The sequence below is a fragment of the Buteo buteo genome, chromosome 6 (assembly GCF_964188355.1).
Source record: "Buteo buteo chromosome 6, bButBut1.hap1.1, whole genome shotgun sequence".
NCBI lineage: Eukaryota > Metazoa > Chordata > Aves > Accipitriformes > Accipitridae > Buteo > Buteo buteo.
In genome coordinates this window covers 23,993,823-24,015,401 of record NC_134176.1, presented here as the reverse complement: position 1 = coordinate 24,015,401, position 21,579 = coordinate 23,993,823, and the positions used below count along the sequence as shown (strand labels likewise).

The following is a 21,579-nucleotide window of genomic DNA, read 5'->3' as shown; positions in this document are numbered from 1 at the left end:
AACCAATTTTTAAAACAAATTTTAAAAAGTTGAAAAAAATAAAGATCCTACATGGCTAGGGAAAAAAACCAAGGGAGGAGGGCAGTGTTCCAGTCCTCCCAGAGGAAAGGACTGTGGCTTGATCTCAATTCATGTTAAATACCAGAATATCCATATAATAAAGAGGCATTATGGATGCCTCAGGTTCAGGAAAAGCTTCAATGAGCCAACAATTACAGGAAACCAATACTTATTAGTTCCCTTTTCTGGGCAATTAATGGTTTAAAAGAAGACCAAACAGGAGCTTTTGAAATGAATAATTTGTTGTCTTTCACAGACCAAACTTGCACTAGTTTCTCATACTGAGTGCAAGACCAAACTGGCATTCAGCAGAGTTTCAACTGTGTAAAAAGCTTTGTGGTTGGGTTGACCCAGGCTAATCCAGCATGTTTTAGCTGGAGACTGCCGAAACTACAGTTCGTATCAAACTCGTATAATAATAGCTAAGGAATCCTGTATTTTACACATAGGATCACTTCAATTCTGGAAACACAGTTATTTGTAGTGTTTAAGAAACATCATATTTGTAGCACATGCATGTTTGGGCACTCTGTGTTCTCTGTAATATGAACAATTTCATGTGTATTTGATTTTCTGCACAGTGCTACAGCCTAATTTTTGCAAATTTTATAGACTAGCTAAAGTATCTTCCTCGTCATCACATGTGGTGCAATCTTCAGGCAGCAGGGCCGTGTTCTGAATGGCATTTCCATGCTCCTGAGTTTTATTACCTGTAGAAGGATTATACATTAGACTCATAATTACTTGCTCAATGGAAAGTACAAATAAAAGTGGGATATTCATTAAATGAGCAAAGAGAGAGAATATTGGCTTTCCTTAAAACACAGTCTTCAGTTAAATTGAAATTAAATGAAACTAGCCCAATGGGACTGAAAGAGTCCAAAGCTGTATTTTTGCAACTTCAAATAAAAGACAAGGATGTGGAAGGAAAATGGAAAAGCAGCAAACTTAGAATTCAGGCACTGACATTTTGGTTTTTATAGCATCCAATTGCATCTCAGTCACCTGCAACATGAGGTGCTTTTCTCGTGAGGAAAAGGGTTAGAGAGAAATGGTAAAGGAGGGATTTAACTTGAAGCTAAGGTTGACTAAGCTTTGGGACTGAAATAATCCTAGTCATTAGGGATGATCTCTCACTGTTTGTACCATTCCAACTCTGCCAGAGTTTCTCTTACTGGGCAGTAAGACTCTGAACAGTAGCCCGGTACAGGTAAGAGACAAAAGCTCCTGAGAATCTGGTTATGGCATATAGCAGCATTAGCACTGGGGCTGCTATCTGCAATTCAGCTGTCATGGTTTAGTTCAGCAAAAACCACTGAGCCATTTATGATTTATTTGCATTAGTTTTGCCCTTTCTCCTCTCCCTCAAGTACACAATAAGGAGATGGGCTTTTGCCATAGGCTCTGCTGATAAAAAATTCCTTGATGCTTGATTCATTAAGTTGGTCATCACAATGTGTTTCTCAGTCAGGGTATCCACCTTTTGCTAACATACGTATGAATTTCTATGCCCTAAAGTACAGTTTTCTGTGACTACCTCCCTTCTGTTTTCTCATGTGCCTTCACCCTTTGGTGTATATCCCAGATAACAGGTTGTGCTTGGTCACTGTTATTTTCTCGCTTCTATGTTCTTTCTGAGAGCCTTCTAAATAAATCTGTCTAGTGCTGAAGTAGGAGTCATTTTGGACCAAGAGTAGGTAAGATAGGAAAGCTAGTTCAGGAAGAGGAAGCATCTGACATGTTTTTGTTTCAGATTACAGTAAAAACCACCAACTTTGAAAAACTTTACAGTGGGATAGAAGGATTTAAATTAGGAATCCTGAGTTTTGGGATGGAGTCAGCAATTCTCAAGAGAGTTAAAAACAAATCTGTCTTGACACAGAACTGGGATATGTCAGTCCCTAAGTTTTCATTAAGTCTTAGACAGGAGATTTTCTTTCTCTGTCCACTGTCTTTGCTTGCAAAGAAATACTTTGTGTGTTGGCAGATTTGTAGTCTACATCAAAACAAGCCTGATATTCCTGTTCGTTCATCCATGAACTGACTACATTTTCTGCAGCAGAAAAAGAAGCAAAACTAGGTGAAGAGAAGCTGTAAAGCAAGAGTATCAGTGACACCAAAATAAAGTCTAATTGGAGTAATGTTTTAAAGGAGAAGATTAATGGAACAGAGGCAAAAGGCAGGAAGACATTGTCATTTAAAGAAGTACATGGTTTAGCAAGAGAACTGTAGCCTGGATTTTATTAGTGCATTTTAAAAATAAGAAATAGGACAACACTAAACAACTGGATCCTTATCGGGATTCATTAGTTCATCCACCCAATACAGATTTTATATTTTTCCCTTTTATCATTCTGTTGCATGATCTCTCAGCCTTCTTTTAGGAGTCTCTGCCCTTTCAAATGACATTAATGTGCAGTTCTATTGGTGCTGAAAAAAAAGAAAAAATATTTCATCCTGTGTGCCCCTACTTCATTCTCTCTCTCAAGTACATGTTTGAGAGGAAGTTGGATTTTAGGAAAAGCTGGACAGTTAGCTCTTGACAGCAGAACTCCAGGGACTCTTTGACTGCTCTGGCGAAGTACTGTGGCCTGGTAAGTGCCTACCTATAAAACAAAAAGTTGGTTCTGAGCCTCTGATGTCTGTGCTAGGATTTTCCTTCAGAGTAGTTCCAGTCCCAAGGACCAAATGACCCTGGACAGTTGGGGCATATATATTCTGGTTTAACTTCATTTGAAAGGACTCTAGTTTGTACTCCCTGAGAGCATTTCAGTATGTGAACCAAAGTGTAGCAAGTGGACAGTGTTGGGAGGTACACCTTGGAGGCATGCTCCTGATTCAAACCAAAATGCTGATGTAGATGGAGCTTACCTTAGTGTACAGCTGGAGCTGGACAGGGGAGCTCATTCTTGCATTGCTCCTTCCCATGCTTATGTTGCTTAAATAGTCAAATTTCTGTTTTCTACTCTTTGTCATCTTCTGCTCAGGGGGATCACTTTACCAATGCCATTCACCATGTAACTGGCCCAAGAAAAGTGGCCACATGGGAGTGGAGATGATCAGTCAGGAGACAGGGAAAGATAGGATGACTTCCTTTATCAGCAAGGCTGGCTTACGCCAGTTTAAAGTCTTCACTGAACTACATCTTTAGTAGTCTATGTGAGAAGTCATTCTTTCTCACCTACCATTGCCTGAAATAAAACGCTTTCCAGAAGCACAAGTTAAAGTGATAGTGGTCTGGATTGTCCTATCTATGTAAAATGTGAAAGGCATGAAGTCTCTCTTGCTACAATATATTTTTCATTTACTTGGTGGAAAGATCTGTAATTGCTTAGTCAGTACCAGGCACATTATGTGAGACAGGGAGGAAACCTGACTGAGTTCCTACTTGCTTCTTTCAAAAAGTTTTCCAGCAAACTGAAGGAGTACTGAAGGAGCTAGCAGATGTTATGGCAGGACCCCTCTCGATCATCTACCAAAGGTCTTGAGAGTCTGGGGAGGTCCCTGCTAGCTGGAAGCTAGCCAGTGCTGTTCCAATTTACAAAAAGGGTGTGAGGGAAGACCCAGAGAACTACAGACTTGTTAGTCTAACCTCAGTTCCTGGTAAAATTATAAAGATCAGACTGGGTGCTATTGAAAGGCATTTGAAAAATAATGCAATCATCAGGCACAGTTAACATGGGTTCACAAAGGGAAAGTCCTGTTTAACTAATCTGATATCCTTCTATTATAAGGTCACCCACCTAGGGGATGAAGGAAAGGTGGTGGATGTAGTTTTTCTGCATTTTAGTAAGGCTTTTGATGCTATCCCTCACAGCATCCTTCTGGACAAGTTGTCCAACTGTGGGATGAGCTGGCACACAGGGAGCTAGGTAAAGAGAAGGCTGAATGGCAGGGCTCAAAGGGTTGTGGTGAATGGGGCTACATCTGGCTGGTGACCAGTCACCAGCGGTGTTCCTCAGGGTTCAATTCTAGGGCTAGTTCTGTTCAATGTACTTATCAGTGATGCGGATGCAGGAGTTGAATGCACCATTAGCAAGTTTGCTGACAGTACCAAACTGGGAGGTGCTGTTGACTCTCTTGAGAGATGAGAGGCCTTGCAGAGGGATCTAGATAGATTGAAGCATTGGGCTATGATTAACGGGGTGAAATTTAACAAGTCCAGATGCCGGATCCTACACCTAGGATGGAGTAATGCTGGGCACAAGGATAAACTGGGAGAGGAGCGGCTGGAGATGAGCCCTGCGGAAAGGGATCTGGGGGTGCTGGTCGACAGCAGGCTCAGTGTGAGTCCGCAGTGTGGCCTTTGCACCCCAAGAGGGCAAACCGCGTTCTGAGGTGCACCAAACACAGTATAACCAGCCGGTCAAAAGAGGTGATTATCTGGCTGTATACAGGGTTGGTGCGGCTGCACCTTGAATACTGTGTGCAGTTCTGGGCCCCACAGTTTGAGAACGATGTGAAGGTCCTTGAATGTGTCCCGAGGAGAGCAACAAAGCTGGTGAAAGGGCTGGAAGGCAGGTCCTATGGGGAGTGGCTAAGGACTTTGGGGTTGTCCAGTTTGGAGAAAAGTAGGCTGAGAGGCGACCTCGTTGCTCTCTACAGCTTCCTGAGGAGGGGAAGTGGAGAGGGAGGTGCCGATCTCTTCTCCCTGGGATCCAGTGGTAGGACATGTGGGAATGGTTCAGACCTGCACCAGGGGAGGTTCAGACTCGACATGAGGAAGCATTTCTTTACAGAGGGAGTGGTCAAACACTGGAGCAGGCTTCCTAGAGAGGTGGTTGGCAGGCCTCATGCCTGTCAGCGTTTAAGAGGTGTTTGGACAATGCCCTTAATAACGTGCTTTAACTTTTGGACAGCCCTGAAGTGGTCAGGCAGTTGGACTAGATGATCCTTGTAGGTCCCTTCCAACTGAAAATTATTCCATTGCTTTCCATTCCATCCTATCCTATCCTATCCTATCCTATCCTATCCTATCCTATCCTATCCTATCCTATCCTACCCTATCCTATCCTGACTCACTCCCAGAGTAATAGAGAATGTTTGGTAAAGGTTATAGTTTTACATTTAAGTGAAAGGTGATGAGATACAAGGTCTAGAAAAAAATCTTGTGACTCTCAGTTTTTCTGAAGTTTTTTTTTTACCTTATGACCTCCCATCTTTGAGAAAACTTCCAAGAAGTTTGTTTCGGGACAGCTGAAATTTTATACAACATCTATATATTACAGTTTTAATAGATACTGTATGTCTCATCTCATCTGTTTTACCTGTAGAGAAGAAATTATGGTGGTGGAAACAGGTGAAATATTTATGTTGGTCTGCCCCTTTTGATATGCTTGAATGATATGCATGGTTCTGTCTTATCCTACTTTTACTAAAAGTCTTCTGTGACTAAAAGGCTACAAATTGAAATGTGTGTGGGGGGGTGTATTGCTGTTGAAGACCATTGAATACTTTAACAAAGTGCTGAGTATTTCTCAGTGGGATGATGCTAACTCTGCCATGCTTGCGTGCTCTTTGGGTTGTACCAAATTAGAATATCAGTTGCAGCCTAATACGATTCAAAATATCTAGATCCTCTTTTTTTTTTTCTTTAATACCCACCCAGAAGTATTGTAGGCATTTTAAAAATGCAGTAGTACAGTAGGCCAAACAGAACTTGAGTTAAGTCAGCATCAGGGATTTTACAGGACTTCTGGGGTGGGAGAAATGGAGCACAGAGCTGTTTTGGGGAGAGCAGACTGAATACTGCAAATGTAGAACGGAAAGGGCACTTAATAAGCAAGGAAACTGAAGTTGGTTTAAATATTAAGTGTTGTATGACACCCCACAACCTATGATGGGTGCTATTGTAAGTTTCTGTGAAAAACAAAAAACAGATTTCATTTTCAGATATGTGGGTGTCCACAGCTCCAGCTGTCTTTAAAATGGAGTGTTGGTACTCAGTATCTCTAAAAATGGTTATACCCATCTCTACAAATCAAATTCCCTGAGTTTTACACAATTGTGACTACTGAACTGGAGTTCATAGTCTGTTTTGAAACAGGTTATTTCTTGTCCTATTCAAGCCATTTATCAACTTTCCCTTGATATTTTCAATCTCCTTCCACAAGTGTCATGATCTTTTTGTTCAATGAAGTCCATTTCCCACCTCATCCCTCTACTGGAGGGAATTTGAGGAGGGTGCTGTTTCTTTTCTTTTCTTCATTCTTTCTGGGTTTATTTAGTTTTTATCAGCAACATTTTCCTTCTCTCCCTCTGTGATTTCCCAGCCGTGAGATAAATAGCCTTGTATCTTACAAGCTAAATACAATTACTGCTATCAAAACTGGAGTCTTTCTCTCCCAGTAAATGTCTCTTGGAAGCTGATAAGCTGTTCAAGGCAAACTGCAGGCTTCTACCTAATCCTGAGATTAAACATAACCACCCAGAAGACAGCAAGAGATAATTGGGGGGGGGGGAATGCAGGCAGGAGAGGAAGAGAGGAGGAGAAAGTGAGATCCTCTCCTGAGATATTAAGAGGACATACACAAGGCTCAAGGTTATTTGTAAAGGAATTACACAAAACACACAAGAGCTTGTTATGATGAGGAATTTCCTCAGATAATACAGCGATTGTTGTATTTGTTAAAGACAAAATTTAGCAGGGATTTGTTTGATGTAAAACATAGAGGGGAGCTGTAGAAAACAGCTCCCAGCCATGGCTGCAGATTTTTATATATTAGTCCCCATCTTGTCCTTGAAACAGGAGGTCTCACAAGGTTGCATCCAGATTCTTTGCACATACTGGCTGGGGTTCATCTCACTGTCTTTACGCTGAATATGGGGAGACAGTAGATTTCCCAAGAGCAGAGTGGGGGACTGAGCCAGCTTTTCCGTGCTCTTTGTTTTGCTACGTGCTGACCATCTGAATAAGGGTAACTTAACCCTCCTGTTTGTGAAACAGGGTTAACCCTGATCTTCTAGGAAATGAGTGCCTTAATTACAGAGGAATAGTGTGTTACACCTGTAGTAGTCTTCAGTTACAACCAAGGCAGGATTACTGAAGACAGATAGTCTTTATGAATCAGTCCAATACAGTTGAAAAAAGAAGCCTCATTTCTGGATATATAAGTTCTTCTTGATTTTTTTCATCAGTGACATTTTAATTTCCTCCCTCCGTAATTTTTTTAAGGTCTTGTGTTTCTGAAAGCTTGTCTGTATTTTTTAACTGTTATCAATTAGCTTAATGGGATATTACCTCTCCCAACTTCGCTTTATTTAATTTAGAATGTATTAGTCAAGAAGGAGAAGGTAAGTTTGGGTGATCTAATGCTAGCATCACTGGAGGATTTAAGAGAAGTCTACATATCCTTTCTTCAGCTGGCATGTGCTCTGATACTGTAAATAGTATGCAATATTGTGATTATAAGTTCTCATGAGCTCAGTAATGCAGAGTCTAATGCTGATTGGGAAATTAACAAGGAAAACTCAAAAGCAGAACTAACTGGGGTGTCTGAGTCATTGCAACAAGTTCTTCCTTCCTAAGTTTGTACTTATCCCTGCACAATACCCCTGCATGGCTCATGTTGTACTACTTCAGTGATTTCCAAATGTTTGGTAGCTGAGCCTTATTAAAGGAAATAACTAGTTCTCTGTGCTTTGCAGAGCCTGGCTCCTCCTCCCCCAAATTCTCTCTGTCTCTTCCAGAGTGATTTTGGCATCTCCTTATTCCCTCTTCTTTCCACCCTCGCCCCCAACCCCAAATCTGATTTCTGCCTTCTTGTGCCCCTTTAGCAATCCCTTTCCTCTTTCAGACTCGAGGCCGTTATGATCTCCTTCTCACTTCTGAAGCTTTGCTTCTGAAACGAAGATAACAGTAAGAAGCTTGGCTGAATCCATTTGCCTCCATGAAGAGGCATAGGGATCTTGTGCTTGACTGCTTGGAGTCATTAATAACTCCCGTTGCTTGATGTGCAAGCTGAAGGGATTTCTTTGTGGTACTGCCAGGTCCCACTCTGGTCTTAATATTTTCCTATCCAAATGCCCTTGTGAGTGGGTAATGAGTTAGGAACAAGAGCACTGAATTTTGATTAGCCCTGTGGGCTGAATGTGATCCCCAGGGTTCTTGTCATACACTTGTTTGTGGGGTTTGATTTTTCATATTGTGCTCATTTTGTGGGACTTAAATGAGCTCTCAGATGCTTCCTATCAGCATGAATTGGAGATGGCATGTAAAGTGCCTTTGACAGATTTACTGCATTTTATAATGAGCTAAAACATATAAAAAGACAGGGTTAATAAAACAGCATTGGAGAAGCACATTTTGAAGGAGGTACTGTGACATATGTTGAAAGATCTGCCAAGAGGGATGATTAAAGCATGACAAGTTGATGAAATCAAGAGTTGATTGTAGCTTGTCACTGCAGGGCCATAACATCTATAATATATTTATAAGGTTGGAAAACAGATAAATATGGCTACATGATATGAACACTCAGTTTTGGTCCCCTATATCCACTGAGATATAAACCTACACACATTAAGTCACCAGCAGACAAACATACTTTGGAATCTGTGCAAAAACACCCGTGTTAATGCATGTGCATCCATACTGGATGATGGGATAGGATCTGACATGATAAAAAAGTTACGTAAATGTTGCCACTGTGCTCACAGTTTAACTTCTATGTACTTCATGTTTTGCTTTCCCACGGGATGTATGATGCTGTGGTTCATTTCCATTTTGCCCCTCTCCCCAACAGTTGCATGGAAGTGCTTTAGGGCTTGCCTGTCTTCCAATTCTGTCTTTGAGGACAGAGGAGAGGAAAGACAGAGAAAAAAAGAAAAAAGTGACTATATTGCGGCTTCCAGTACTCATTCTTCCTCTCAAAGTTTCATTTCCCCAGACTGATCCAGGCTCTTATGACATGCTGCATTCAATAGTCTGCTTGAGTTGCAGTCACCAAATACCTCAAGCCCATGTGAGTGGTAGTCTGGCAAGCACCAGTGTTTCTGTCAGCTTGGCATTAAGAAAGAGGGAAATGCATGTTTTTTATGAAGATGTGTAAGGTAACCAGGCAGGACAAACAGTACAGTATTATTTAACAGCAATAGGATTGCAAGAAGGAGTTTACCTAAGGAAGGACACACACAGAATAATATTTTCATGCAAGTAGCCATGACCATCTAATTCCCACCTAGGATCCCACAGATAGTCCTTGAGCTGTGGGAAAGAGGGGAGAAGGGATAAGAAGCATTCTTATGTAGCAGTCTCTATTACTGCTACGTAACAGTCACGTGAACGGTTGTTCTAACATGCAAATACATGCCACAGAGGCAATACTAGTTTTAATTTAGCCAAAATACTTTATCTTGTTTATAACCTGGATAAAGAAAATATTATCAGAAAGTACTGACAATTTGAGGAAAACTTTTTGTTGGTGCTGTCCAAAAGAACAGAGATATGTATTATATTGCTGCATGCTGTTAGTTGAATTAGAGTAGCATCATTCTTACATCTTCCTGAATCAGACTAGATGTCCAGTATGTCAAATCTACAGGCAAATACCAAATACATCAGAAGAAAATTTGCTTTAATGGTCAAAATGACACTTCTGTCCAATGGTCCTGGATTTGGGATGGTTTCTATTCTGTCCTTCCAGAGCCTCTTTGTTCATCTAATCAGCTTCTTGAGCTGGACAGCAGCCAAGTGTCTGATGCTTCACAGAATTACAGTAACCCACTATGGCAACAACAAAAATATGCCCCAAAAGATGTCCTTCTAAAAAAATTTGTCCTACTATAATGCTTAGTTTGTGACCTGAAATATGAGGTCACATAAGCTGTACGTGTTTGTGTCACGCCTACAGTCATTAAGTTTGTATTACTCTGTTGAAAAGCAAATGCTTTCTTTTTTCCCTCATTAATTCATTCAGGGAGACATGATCATGTGGAAATACTCCCACTCCCTCTCCAGCTGCAACTTGATAGAAGTCACTCTGCTGTATTGTGAGCACATTGCTCAGCCAAATTTAAACCAAGACAAAACAATACCTAGGCAGTTTAGTGGCCTGATTCTCTTTCCACTGATGATCTTGATCCTCAAATCTCAGTTCTTTCCTCTTAGCTTCGTCCTACAGACTAGGATTCTTTGTAAGAGAAATTCTTGTAACACAGAGTGAATGCTTATGAAAAGTTGTGTTAACCTTTGACAGTGGTAGTATGGCATGTAGTGTAACTCGTGAAGAGATGAGCTTTATGATTCCCCAATCCTAGGCTTGCTCTATGTAAGAATGATGACTTAAGGTATGCCAAAATACAGTATCCATGGGGCACTGATGCATCTTTCTACCTAGTTGTTCTCACCCTTCTTGTATCTAATATAAAACCCTGGGCCGAGGTATTTCCCTAAATATTGGGATTACATTCTTTTACTCACTACAGGCCTTTAAGTCCCTGTCTCTGAGATACTATGGTGCAAAACATGTGTATTGCATTCAGACAGGGATCCAAGCCATGTGTTTCTTCCTTGTATCTCTTTGACATCCAGCACGCTTCTTGCTAAAATCATCACCACACCATTTTCCATGAACAGTAATTGCACACTAAGAGATGTAGGTGTTTCCTGATAGCTTGGTCTTGCTAACAATTCCAGGCTAAAGTATACAGCTGCTTACATAAGCATGCTTATCCTAACTACCTGAATGCTCAAATATTAAGAGCTGTTCTCATCTGTTTGCGTTCACTGGTCCATGATTGTATGAATGTCCAGGTACCAAGCATAAGCAATATCACCAAAAATTTCTGATAAATTTCTCCTTTGCTGGAGTAAGTTGAATTACTATTGGCTCAGTCATCTGATGATACATAAAATGTAGCTGTATAAAGTAGTGCAGAGAGAGATGGAGAAATATTTCTCAGATGGAGAATCAGGCTAAATAAGATTGCTGGAAAGTAAGAATCCTGCTAGACAGCACAGTGCAGTGAACTCCCAGACATTAATGTAGTTACGTTTCTCTCCTGGGTTAATTCTGTTTCAGTTTTCCTGGTCAAATGGAGTTGTTATAATATATTCTCTTTCTTCTCTCCCTCTCTGGCTCTCCCTCTGTCCCTGTCTCTCTCATACACACACACACACATGCAGTAAGTGAGTAAACAAACATCTGGCCTGAGGGATCAGAGGCTTGAACAAGAACTTTGTGCTGTTCTGATCTTATTGCCTGCAGAAAGAACAGTGCCAGCTGTAATCCCAGGTTGACACAGCTGACATGCAGTGACAGAAGGGGCTCATGCATCCACATCAGCCTTCTCCCTGCTCACTAAAAGGCACTGGAAAGCACAAAGTAATTGAAATCCAATGCTGTGGACTGAAGCAGAGCAATTGTGTAAAAGGATGGTCAGAAATGAAAGGGGCAGGTCATGGAACTAGGAGCCAGAAGTTCCTGAATCCCAGCCTTGGCTTTATAGATGCCATTCCCTGTGGTCTCGGGCAATGCTTTTACTACTCTGTGGCTCAGTTTTTCAGTCAGTAAAGTGGGGATAAAGCCTCAATTTACATTATCTTCCGGGACTTAAATAGAAAATATTCTACAATTCACTGAGTATGAAAACCTTTCTAGGTCAGTGAACTTACATCTTTGCTATTTACTGAGTACCTGGAGCACCCTGGAGACTGAAAACTCCAGTGTTGGACTTGCAAAATATTTTGTATTTTTTTCTTAAGCCCCACAAATTCAGAGTTAGTGAGATTCATGCTGCATGCTAGTCTGTCGTGTGCAGACTGAGTGGTATTTTACCCCTTCACTACTTAGCATTTCCATAGCAATTTCCAAAACTCAGTCACTTCCAAGAAAGAAATGGGTTTAGAAGATTGGAGTAGGAAAAATATGTCTACAGAAACTGCAAGTGCCTTTTCCCACTAGTCTACCTTACTTCTGACACAGTGTTACTCAGTACTGATTTTTTTCACTGTATGGATGTTTCCTGTGCCTCTAGTTCATGGCTTGGCTTTGTGAATGGCACCTGTCTTTGAGAGGGCTTGCTGGGTCACTACAGGGTCCTGGAATTCTCTTTTCCTTTTTCTAAGCTGGTGCAAACAGAAGAATTGATTTCAAGAGGAGGCAAAGATCACCAATTTGTAGCAATTAGAGATGGGAAAGGTCTGTTTGGTCTCATTTATTCCATTCTGTAATCAACTGATATCCCCCACCACTTTATCAAGTAAAATTTTAAATAATTCAGGAATTTCCCTGAGGAGACTGTAGCACTGTCTAATGTGTAATCTTGATAGGAAGTGCTTCTTAATAAACTTCTTCTTTCATCAGTTTCTTACTTGCTTTTAGTTATTTCCTGGCACTCACCCTAGAGAACTTGCCCCTTTCCTTATGGTTTTTGCCTTTCTGTTATTTGTAACTGGTTAGCTTTCCAGTCCTCATTGGTGACATTTGACTAAATGCTTTATAGTCATTACTCTTATTAATGTTACTGACTGAGCAGCCTCCCTATAGTCACTGTATTCACGGGAGAGGACTGTACCTGCTTTCTCTATTTGTTGTATATTCAGCTCCCTATATTATCACCCTGATAATATACACACAGGTAAATGAGATCCAGAAACATCTGAAGGTTTCTGGTGGAGCCAACTTGGCTCCATCACTGCCAGCATCAAGGCAGAGACTGCATGTCCTGCTGGAACTAAGCCAATTCCCACACAGATACTGGAGTGCCTGCCGGCACCTTCCGACAAGGAGTCTTGGATTTGGTGTAATGCCTGATAAACATAAAGAGGAGCCTTTCCTGAACGGGCAGCTCAGTGCGCTGAGCCCCAAGTGGTTCTGCAGGAATCAGTGCTCTTTCTAGCCCTACCTCCATGCTGGCTGTGTCAGACCTAAGCTAGCTGTCTACCTGAGTGTTCTTGTTTGCAGGGGTATGATAGTGAGCCACTGACTCTTTATGAAGCAGGTGTAAGACCACAAGTTGTCTTACTGCAGATCCTGCACCATGCAAAGGCAGTTGTTCTGTTTTCAGTCTCACGTTGGTCCTGGAAGCAAAATAGTTGCACTCGTGTAGCTCTGATGCCTAACCCAATACATGTATGCTAGATCCGGTGTTTCTCTGCCCTGACTTTGCATAATCCACAAAACAGATAAGCAACCCCTAGATAAATGCGACTTTAATAGAATTTAAAGTGTCAATACAAATAAAGTGGGTTTGGCATTTGCTTATTGCTGCTCGTTCCCACTGGGCTATATAAATCAGATCCTGACCTTTCCCAAAGGAAGCAAAGAAGTGGGATGTGGAGACAGTAGCAGCGGGTCTTATTCTGACATCTATTTCATATCTCTTCCTGCAAAATGAAATTTGTTCTTGTTTAAAATGGAAAGATCAATATGTAGTTTCAGTTGTTCTTTAATAGTCACTTTAGCCTTGGCTGCCTGATATGGGGCTTAATTTGGACCTGGTCAGTGAAAAAAACCCAAGAATTTACACATTACTTGAAAAACATCTCAAAGATCTGGTAACATAGACACCCAAATTGTTTCCTATCTGTAAAAAGGTTGAACTGGTAACTGCTTTCTCTATACTGTACACTAGTTCACTTTTCCAACATAAATCAAAAGAGAACTAAAGCAGACTGCTTTTATCTCATGCCCATTGCCTCAGCTTCTATAGGGCTGAAATGATTCAGTATAATCTGCTCATATAAAATAAGAACTGAATCACATTTTTCACAAGACTAAATTTTTTTTTCTTCTGCACACTTGAAAAAGTTTGATTAACCTTCTTCCACCTTTGCTAGTCTGAGTTTTCTTTTTGTTTTGCTCCTGTTACGCTTCTGTGTTAGATTATTGGGGTAAGGCAGTCATTTTCTCAGTCATCCAAGACAGGATTGAAAGATGAATCTAAGGGAGGTTGAAATGTTGCTGATCTTGTCCTGGGGCAAAGGGCTGAATTAGATGACTCCTCAAAGTTTTCCCTAGTCTTATTAATGTCACAGTGGTCCATGTTAGCTGCACCTTCTGGATAGACATTTAAACTCTTAATCTCCTAGTTTGCCTCTGGATTTCCCAATTATTTTGGCCTGAATGCTGCTTTGCTTTGAATTAGGATCCTATGGTTTTCTAGGCTAAAAAAGATAAGATAAAATAGAGAGTGGCAGCAACGTAAGGCTTTTGGTTGAGACAGCAGAAACTTAGAAACAGCGCCAGTTGCCTGAGTAACTTTTGCTGTTGTAGTCTTGCTTGATAATTCTCTCTCCTATTTTTAGTACTTATGTTACCGAGACCTTGTTGTCTTTTGTCATGAGGGCAGTGAGCTGAGGAGAGTTGCAGTGTGAAGGTCAGCTTTTGACTCCTGTCCACGGTGCGATGAACGAAAGGAAAGGTGTGGCTCCCAGCAAACAATGTGAACAGAGGGAATTGAAGATAAAGTCAAGGGCATGCAGGATTACGTGGAAAATGAGGACAAGAAATAAAATGAGAATTCAATAGCAAAAGATGCAACTTAATTGAACAGTGAAGACAGGGGGAAAAACATAATATCCAAGAGCTGAAGCAAAGATAAAGAATGTCAAGACTTGGCTATTCTTCAATCCTCTCAAATGAAATAAAATCCCAAACTTGAATTAATCTTCCATAGCACCCCTTGTTACACAAGGCAAAACTGAAGCTTTGCAAGAATTTGTAGAGGGGCAGTTTGTGGTAGTTAGAAAGATGCTAGATCATCTGCCTTATAATTATTTTGTTCAGTTCCATGGCCTTCCTCTTTCATTTCTGTATAAGTGTGGTGGGTTGACCCTGGTTGGATGCCAGGAGCCCACCAAAGCCGCTCTATCACTCCCCCTCCTCAGCTGGGGGGAAGAAAATATAACAGAAGGCTCGTGGGTCAAGATAAGGATAGTTTAATACAGTGATAGCAAAGGTCGCGTGTGTGAAAGCAAAGAAAAAAAACAAATGATGTTATTCTCTACTTCCCATCAGCAGGCGATGTCTAGCCACTTCTCGGGAAGCAGGGCTTCAGTACGCGTAGTGGTTGCTCCGGAAGACAAAATGCCCCCCCCCCCCGTCTCCCTTTACTTAGCTTTTATATCTGAGCTGACGTCATATGGTATGGAATATCTCTTTGGTTAGTTTAGGTCAGCTGTCCTGATTGTGTCCCCTCCCAAGATCTTGCCCTGCCCCAGCCTGCCATTGAGGGGAGGGCAAAAATGTTGGGGAGACAGCCTTGATGCTGTGCCAGCAGTGCTCAGCAGTAGCCAAAACACTGGTGTGCTATCAACACCTTTCTAGCTACTGATGCAGGGCACAGTGCTATGAGGGCTGCTGTGGGGAGTATTAACTCCATCTCAGCCAGACCCAATACAATCTGCAACATCTATGGTTTCAGGTTTGGACTTTTTTCAAGCATTTTATAAAAACTGCTGTGAGTAGAGATTTTTTACATGTTTTGATTTTAATGCAAACATTCCCTATGTTATGTAACATAAACCACAATATGGTCTTACGGTAATGAGACAAAATAAACAGCTATACATAAACAGGCCTGATGCTAAAACTGTTTGTAATGTTGTTATTCCTTCCTGATTTACAGAAGAAGAAGGTTCTAGTCCTAAATATAGGACTAATAGGCTTATCTCAGGTTCCTAGCTGAATACAAAATGTGAACAAATGATGGTTGTACTTTGTATTATTTAGAACAAAATATGTACTTAAGGAAATGTGAAAATGGGACAGTTCAGTGTACTGTAAGTTTTTAAGTGCAGCTGCCTGAAAACAGAAGTGGTTAAAGAGGTTCAGTGTGTACCAGTCACACACTTCTGAAATTTTTGTGCCCTTTATTAGATGTTAGGGAAAAATGGTAGCTTTTGCATGGTGCATGTGAGTTTCCTTTTCCAGGGCACACAATATCAGCTCTGGAAAAGTTTTGGGGCTGAATTGAACTGAGTCAGTTTATGTTAGTAGAGGATTTAGCCCTTAAAGGTAAACTTTGCAGGCTGTAGCAGGCTACCATGCCCCACTCTGTTACTGATGTCAATCAAGTGTATGTAAATCTTAGCGAGATTATGGGCATCCATAAAAACTCAAAAGGACCTGGCATTAAAGGCTGCTGGGTGAACCAAGCTATCGAACACTAACTACTTACTAGCCCTTCTCCTACTGAAATTCCATTTACAATACAAAGAGAGGTGGAATCAGTTTAAACCTTGATCACGGATATCAAAATGTTTTCTTAAATCATTAGTATCATCATATCACCTTTCATTTAATAACTGCTTATTAGATAAACTGTCTCATTCTTTTTAGAGACTTATAAGCAATGAAGAAAATGTTACTGCTTGTAGTGTCTCTTCATAAAACAGCCTTTGGCATTAATTTAGGACAGATGAGTGTTTTCTCATGGTATTCTTTTTAGCATCTTCACAGACTTGACAACACATCAGGTTGGATTAATATTCCACCTGGAAGCGAGTACTTTCTTTCTGCCCAGTGCAATTTGCTGGAACCTTTCAGCTTTTCTCTTTCACACCAAAGCGGCAGTAAATCATCATGATTGGTATCTAGGCCAAGAAGCAACATTTTTCAGAGCTTCAATTGCTCTTTTACTTCCTTTGGCTTAAGAATCCATTTTGGTTTAGAAATAAGCTTAATGCAATGAAGATTGTTTGTTTTCTTAAAGGAACCGTAAATGGAAAAGCAAAACATTATCCAACATTGAAGGGTTTTGGAAGAAAAATTCTGCTTTGCCCATGAGCAAATTTAAACTGTCTCGCTCTGGACTGTACTGTATCAAAAGCATTTCTTGTAGGAACTGCTAATAGTGATTAGCACAAGCAAATTCTTTTGATTTTTTTCCCATTTTAGTTTGATCTAAATTGAAGATTATCAAGAGCTAAAGCTAGAAGTGAATCTGATCTATTTATCTGTATAGTCCATAGAGTAGGCATACAGAGGGCTCCAGAAAAAAGACAGAAGGCTGGCAACCGACTATATTTAACCAGCAGGCTCCAATTTTTATGACTGAGGTGCCAGGGTTTCTTGGGGGAAAGAGGGAAAAACAAAAAATAGAGCTCTTCTGCCAGATTCCTCTGCAAAATATTTAGTCCTCAGGAATGTCTGTGATATTTGAAATGTTTTGAATATTCAGGTTAAACAAGATTCATGGATCCAGAAGATTTCAAAATGTTACCGTTAAAATCCTTAAGGTCATAAGAGCTTGGGTGGTTATCAGTTTGCTGGAAAACTGAGGTCTATGTGCTACTTAGGAGATGCAGCAGAATTTTTGTTAATTGTACATATGAGTACTAAATGAAATAAAAGACTTGTTTTATCCCAGTCTTCACAGAGCTGGATTTTGCTGTGCTTTGGAATTTTGCATGAGAAAGGAGAAAAAAGTAGGTGGAGGAATGCATTTCTGAGGTACAGTTCTTTAGAAGCTAAGTCATGAAGCAGATCATAAGTCATACTGATATACAGGAACTTATTATGCAGATGAAGGAAAAAGAAGGAAAGTTATTTCAAATGAGCAGTTCCTACTGGTACTTGACTATCATTTAAGCAGTGAGAAACTATGGAAGGAAAAATATTTAGTAAATCACAAGTAGCAAAACTAATCAACACAACTTTACTATAACAAATTCTATCCTGCAGACCTTTGAGACCCACATTGATTATGAATGCAAAAGAACTATGGGATTAAGCATATATTCTAAAATAAATTTAAATGGCTATCTTTATCCTGTGTATCCTTTTCTAAAGTGCAGCCTTGAATCAGAGCTGGACTCAAAGAGAAAAAAGGGAGGATCTAGATTAGTTGTGTGAAGGGATTGTTTGAACACGTGTATCATTCAGTGTTAGAAAGGCATTGCATTGAGGTCACAAAAGGATTGTTACTGAAAGTTTCTGTGTATGAAGATGGACAAGGATCCCCCTTAATCACATCATGGCTCAGCTGTCAGAGGTCCAATGAGCTTACTTCATGCTGAACTTATGTTACTTCGTGTTGCAAACCATGATAATTCCTTTTTGAACTCTCATATAAAATGCTGTGTTTATTTTTTTAAAGCACAACTCAAAGTCAATATTAATTCAATAATTGTATGGTTTTATTGATATTTAATGACTATCCCAAGCGGTTAACAATGGAAAACTTGTTCTTTAACTCAATGTTATAACTGGGTATATCAGTGAACACATTCTCATGCACATGTTTTTAAAAATCATTCTTACTAATGTCTGAAATAAAATTTAAAAACAAAACAAAAAAGAATAGATCAGGTACTAATGTTGCAATTTAAACCTATTTGAATTTTCTAGTGTCCTTCAATTTTTCGTAGCTTTTAAAGGTATGATTTTTATATGTATTTTAATCTTGCTGACTATATCTGCCTAATAAGAATAATATTAAAACTAAATTAAACCTGATTTTTTAAAAAAGTCTTTAAAGATGTAGTGGGGAATAGTTGTCATTTCTGGCTTTCTTGAAGGTCTAGGACTGTATTTTAAGAAACCCTTTTTTCCCTGTTATGTCTTCTTTCATTGTCCCACTTACTTTTTACCTTAGTCTTGCTGGCCTGTTCTTGTCAGATGCCCTACTTATGAGAAATTTCAATCCACAACATTTTTTCCTTTTTACGGTCAGCCCTCCACACAGAGGAAGAAGTGCTCCATGCCAGCCGCTGGCTGACTCATGTTCCTATGGACTGTTGTGGAACATTCTTTATTCTGAAAAAAATCTCATTGCCACCAGTTAAAGGTTGCTTATGTACGTACCGAATGAAGCCAGTGGAGTTTTTTGTTCTGAGTAAAGTGTGTTATAGAATTTCTTTGGCCCTATAGATAATGTTCTCGACCATCAATATTAAGATTTCAATGCACTCATCTAACCAGAAGTTCTTACTCAAAACATACTCTATAAAGTGGGGAATAACCTCCATTTCTACTGAAATAATATCTTTCTATATCACATGCAATATAGATGTAGTAGTACACTCTCAGTAAGTGTTCAATTCTGGGTTGACAGAGAAATTTAGGAGTTCACAGAGAAATTTAGGTCTTTAAGTCCCACTGAAACGCCTCCTAAGAGTCTTTCAGGTCCTAGTCCTCCTTTCTTACACAGAGAAAAATAGGCACACTGCAACAGACCAAAAATATCCTGAAGGAGATGCATAAATTCAATGATAGCATTTATGAGATTTAGCTGGTTTGATGAAGGAGAGCATGGATTAGTGTGTTGAGAAAAGGACTAATGGATAAGCAGAATGCTTTGCTAACTGATCAAAAAAAAAAAAAATTGTAGTGAGCTTGACTTAATTACTTTTATTTCTATTCTTCCCAAACCAGCAGGTCTGCTTCCATGTCCTGTGAGTGTAAACGTCCCCTAAGCTTAAACAAATGGGAGAACTTGCAGGAAAGGGACCTATCTTTTAGGTTAATAAACTGGGAAAACAAATGACCTGCATGAGCCCAGCCTACATTAGTCATAAGTTTATTATTAATAAAAAGATCAAAAATAATTGTTTTGTTAATATTTCTGTCCTTTAGCTTTAGGTGGTTTGTTTGTTTGTTTTTGGTGTTTATATTACCTCAGCTGCTTTTTATCAATTTTTTTCTTAGATCCTGCACTGAACATGATTCAAATTTTATGTTTATGAATCTGTATTTATAGAAATACAGAACTGACTATTGGTACTTTTTGGTGATGCTGATTTGAATTATGAGAGCTGGGAATCTACTTAAAGATAACAATGTCTGTGAGTGACTCCCAGCCACCATGGTACATTGTTTAATATTATTTAATAAATGACTGGCAGAATGTGTTTCCAATATTTTATCTTTTCCTTCTAGTTTATCCAAGTAACCTGCCTGTACATGGCAGGCATGTGTGGTGGGACAGAGAAACTGGTACATCAGTGTGTGTCAGCTAGTGCTTAATTAGATCTTTCTACAATGGGAAATAACAGTTTCCCACAATGGATCTGTTACATGGAAGGAAAAAAGTAGATGACTTTCCAGGAAGGTGATAAGGAATCAGGCCAGTAAAGCTGCTCTTAAATGTTTTTGCTTTGTTTTACCTGTTGCCCCAAATAAGCAGCAAGGCTCCTAAATGTTCATCATTATAGTTGGCAATATTAACCCAAATCGCTGTTTTCCTTACAGCTGGACTTAGAGACACAGATGATGATTTTCACAAGTAACCCTTAAGATTAGGTCGATGCTTTATTACATGTGAATCCATGTGGGATTATAGGCAGTGTGTTGCTATAGTGCCTCTCACCTGTTCCAGAAAGTCAGCAGTAACAAGATGATGCTGGAGAGGATAGCCATGGTCAGCAGGTACCTCATACAGAGTGGCAGCATTTCTGAGCAACAGTTACGCAGTAAGGTTTATTGAACACATGAGATTTACCAGTCATATTGCTTGCAGTATGAAAGTGTCTGCTATTGACTGGGTGGAGCATCTTGCCAGCTGTTAGTCATACACATTTTTTTCCTCGGTGTGTCTTTACATTGAAAAAAGATTCAAGCATCTGTTTCAGAAAGTCAAACAAATATGAAGCCACCTTAGGTTATTTATACATGGGATTTTAAAAGCAATACTGCAAATTGTGCAGAGCAGTTGCTGACTCTTGGACTGCCATTTATTCAAAACATGTATTGGAGCACTACTGACCTACTGAACTTCTCTTTATGGTAGCATTACTTCAGTAAGGTGGGGGCTTACTCTCGTTTTCTACAGTATTATAATGAAGTTTGTAAAAGATGCACTCTTTTTATGCCTATCTGACTGAAGATTTTTTATAAAAATAATACAGGAAGCAAAACTAGAATGAGTCAGAAAGTGACTACAGCTGAAGAAAATGAAAAAGCAGAATGAAGGCACTTGTTTACTGTCACTCCTAGCACCGTCAAACTGAGCTGCTCCTTTCTACTAGCAGTTGGCCCAACCCATCTGACTTACACAATTTTTCAGTAGCCAGGGAATTTGGACAAAGACTTTATGTGAATCCTATTCCTTTCTGTACTGCACGAGTGATAAGAGCTTTCCTCCATAACACACTTTACTGGATAATTCTATTATCCATCAACACGGAACAATGGAAGTGCACTTGCCAAATTTACATCTTGGGTAATTATTTCTGCTTTCATTTAAATTAGTTTATAAGCTTCTGTTTTCTGGCAACAGGCCCAAGTCTTTGGTAACTGGACACAAGCCTTCACGTATCCTTAATGAACAGCTCACCCTCTTTTTAAATTTTACTTCCCTTTTTTTCTATCTATCTTCCCACTCTTAGTTTTTTTAAAACTACTCCCATTACATCCTTTCAGCATAGATTCCTTATAATTTCTTCCTTCCTTTTTTTCTGTTTACTGGGTTTCTAGTCCTAACATGTGTCTTTTACTACTGCAGGAAGGTTTATCAAAGTACTAGTACTCGCTGTGTGTTTGTGTGACTGATGTATTGTGCCATGTCCTTGTGCAATCAGATGTAGAGTCTGATCAAAATGTTTTAACTCATGGCACTGAGTTCACTCAAGGTCTC

At 39.8% G+C, this 21,579-nt stretch overlaps 1 protein-coding gene across 21 annotated transcripts in view; it reads left to right on the top strand.

Moving 5' to 3' along the window:
• NRXN3 (neurexin 3) overlaps window positions 1-21,579 on the top strand; it is a 1,032,385-nt gene that overhangs the window by 890,446 nt on the left and 120,360 nt on the right. The gene's annotated exons all lie outside the window — the stretch shown is intronic.